General features: G+C 32.3%; 1 protein-coding gene across 1 annotated transcript in view; it reads left to right on the forward strand.

The window, feature by feature from the left end:
- Positions 1-1510: 1510 nt before the first annotated feature.
- LOC138049214 (dipeptidyl peptidase 4-like) overlaps positions 1511-3688 on the forward strand; it is a 47994-nt gene continuing 45816 nt past the window's right edge. Inside the window, exon 1 of the mRNA XM_068895386.1 lies at positions 1511-1532. The gene's annotated coding sequence lies outside the window, so the exon portion shown is untranslated. The remainder of the gene's footprint in view (positions 1533-3688) is intronic.

The raw sequence follows: 3688 nt of genomic DNA on the forward strand, positions 1-3688 counted from the left end.
AAGTGCGGCGTACGGGGTTTTATTCACGAGTTGTTTTTGTCAAAAACCCGAAAGAGCGAGGAAAGAGTGAGTGAGGGTTTTTGACACAAACAACGAGTGAATAAAACCCCGTACAAAGCACTTTCTATGTCGTAGCCTGCGAGCAAGCTCTCTTTCGCTCACTGTTTCCTCGCTCTTTCAGGTTTTTGACAAAAACAACTCGTGAATAAAACCCCGTACGCCGCACTTTCTATAACGTAAACTATATATATGTATTATATTTTTCCTGATACATATATATTTTTTCATGATACATATTTTTTTCCTGATACATATATATTTTTTCATAATACATATTTTTTTCCTGATACATATATATTTTTTCATGATATATATTTTTTCATGATACATATATATTTTTCATGATACATATATTTTTTCCTGATAAATATATTTTTTTATGATACATATATTTTTTCATGATATATATATTTTTTCATGATATTTATATTTTTTTCCTGATACATATATTTTTTTCATGATACATATATATTTTTCATGATATATATATATTTTTTTATGATACAAATATTTTTTTCCTGATACATATATTTTTTTCATGATACATATATTCTTTCCTGATACATATATTTTTTTATGATACATATATATTTTTTCATGACACATATATTTTTTTATGATACATATATTTTTTTTCATGATACATATATTTTTTCATGATACAAATATATTTTTTCATGACACATATATTTTTTTATGATACATATATTTTTTTTCATGATACATATATTTTTTCATGATACAAATATTTCTTCATGATACAAATATTTTTTTCCTGATACATAAATTTTTTCATGATACATATATTCTTTCCTGATACATATATTTTTTTATGATACATATATATTTTTTCATAACACATATATTTTTTTATGATACATATAATTTTTTTCATGATACATATATTTTTTCATGATACAAATATTTCTTCATGATACAAATATTTTTTTCCTGATACATATATTTTTTCATGATACAAATATTTCTTCATGATACAAATATTTTTTTCCTAATACATATATTTTTTCATGATACATATATTCTTTCCTGATACATATATTTTTTTATGATACATATATATTTTTTCATGATACATATATTTTTTTATGATACATATATTTTTTTTCATGATACAATTTTTTTCCTCCTACATACATTTTTTGAATTTCACGATATTCGTCAGATATATGGCATCACAAGAAATATAAATACGGCTATTGTGACGACTGTCTCGATGGTCAGCGGAGTCAAAGTGATATAAAAAACAAAATGGCGGCCGATGTCGATGGTTCAAGGCATTTTTCTTCTCTTTCTCGTCATGCTCAACGAGATCTGCACTGCGAGATTCTGAGTGTTTTGGAGTACTTTTAGGGCCGATTAGATGATTACGTCATTAGATCTGTGATTCCGCAGCGAACAAGAGAACTCGAGTGAAGATTAATTCACCTGTTGGATTCTGCGTGAAGGCTAAGGTAAACTCTCTCTATTTAACGAATGAAACGATATAAGCTTAAATTGAATCATATATTGAACTGCTGATATGAAATCAAGTGAAATAAATTTAAGACACACGAACCAACTTTTTAAAGACATGTTTCGGCATTTAGATCATGCCATCATCTGTATCATCTACAAACCTCTCTCGCTTGTATACGATACAATCAATTTTTTAGCAGTGACGGCTATATTTTGAAAAGATAACACAAAGTCACAGATTATAACGTATCATAACATGTGTGCGTGCACAAGTGTTGAACAGGTTGCTTACAACTATGCTGTAACTGCACATTTAGCTCTGCCTTAAAACGTGAAATATAGATACAGTACCTTCTTTCAATTTAAGACTATAAACGTCTCTATAGCTGAGTCTATGATCGTAAGACAACTAGGAATGCATGTTTGTTTACAGTCAGGCGAGGCAATTAGGTGTTTTTGTGGCAAGATTTCCACAGAGGTCCCTACTTCATTATGCATACACTCCTTTGTTTCAAGAAAACAATAGCGAAAATGTGTATCATTTAAAAAATATATATGTATCAGGAAAAATATAATACATATATATTTTTCGTCAAATTAAGTGCGGCGTACGGGGTTTTATTCACGAGTTGTTTTTGTGAAAAACCCAAAAGAGCGAGGAAAGAGTGAGTGAAGGTTTTTGACACAAACAACGAGTGAATAAAACCCCGTACAAAGCACTTTCTATGTCGTGAACTGTTTATTACACATAAGACGAGAATTTTCATTAAAATAGTTTTCTTAATGCAAATTAGAAACAAAAATTCACTAAATAAAATTCCCAATCAAAGCCCCTGAAACCATGCTGCGACAGGGCACAAAAGGCGCCCCGAACTGGGCCCTTATACAGCAATATTGTAATAAATTCCCAGATGGGGGCCCATCAGATTACCTACCGCCAACAAAGCTAACAGTATCCGAGACTGGGAACTTTGACAACCGCCCAATTTACGTGTGATCTCTACGTTAATTGTAGTTTATTCTTTTTTTCGAGTGAAATTCCTGACGCCTATTCAAGCCAAAAGGTGCCAAAGAAAACAACTGTGCACTCCAATATGCCTCTTTAGTGATTAGAAGTTTCTTGATGCTGCATGAGTTGTTGACAGTCTCCTGCACTTGATCAATACATTGGAATGAGAAGTCACTTAAATCATGTGGTGTTTGAAATGTACCGCTACCATGCAAGTCTTTTTCTTAGTGACCATAGCAGACTTATGGTTGCAAAATCTAACTCTAAAGTCAGTTGTTGTAGAACCAATGTTGCGTAAAATTGCAGGCGACATTTCTTGCATGAAGCCAAATAAATAATGTTCTTGGAATCACAAGAAAGTTTTGATCGTATTTTGTAACTTTGACCTGTTTGAAAACTTAGAAAGGAATTTGATTCAACCAAGAAGTTTCTACAGAGATCGCATCTTGTTCTTTTACATTTAAAACAACCCTTAGCCTCAACAATCTCTTCGCATTCGGTGTTGGGGCCATAACGAGATGGCGCCAACAATTCCTTAAGGTTTTTAGATCTTCGAAAGGATGCTACGATGGAATTTGGAGGAAAAAGCTCTTTTAATTTAGGGTTGGATTCCAAAATCACTAGGTGTTTGCTGATGATGCGACCTACATCAGGTAAATTTGGATTAAATGTGGTCACAAATGGAAATTATTTCTTCTTAGATCTGGCACTAGTCCTAAGTAGATCACTTTTAGTTATGGTTGAGGCCTTACGAAATTGATCATCCACTAATTTAGAAGGGTAACCTTGATTGATTAAATAACCCTTGTATTCAGTAGTTCTCTCGGCAAGAAAAATTTGTTCCGAGCAGTTTCTTTGTAACCTTGTCGCTACGCCATAAAGAATAGCCTTAAAAACGTGTTTAGGATGAGCACTTGATGGTGGGAGGTACAGATGGCTATCCATTGGCTTTGAATAAACGTCTGTCTGAATAAAACCCTCAATAAGATATAGAGTTAAGTCTAGCACGTGGAGCTCGCGCTCAGAAAAAACTAATTCAAATTTTACAGTAGGGTATAAAGAATTTATAAATTCGGTAAACTCATGCAGTTGCCCCGAAAATGGCCTCTGTTACCGACCAGTTTTCGCATGTATAAGTCTCAG

Source organism: Montipora capricornis, chromosome 5 (assembly GCF_036669925.1).
Source record: "Montipora capricornis isolate CH-2021 chromosome 5, ASM3666992v2, whole genome shotgun sequence".
NCBI lineage: Eukaryota > Metazoa > Cnidaria > Anthozoa > Scleractinia > Acroporidae > Montipora > Montipora capricornis.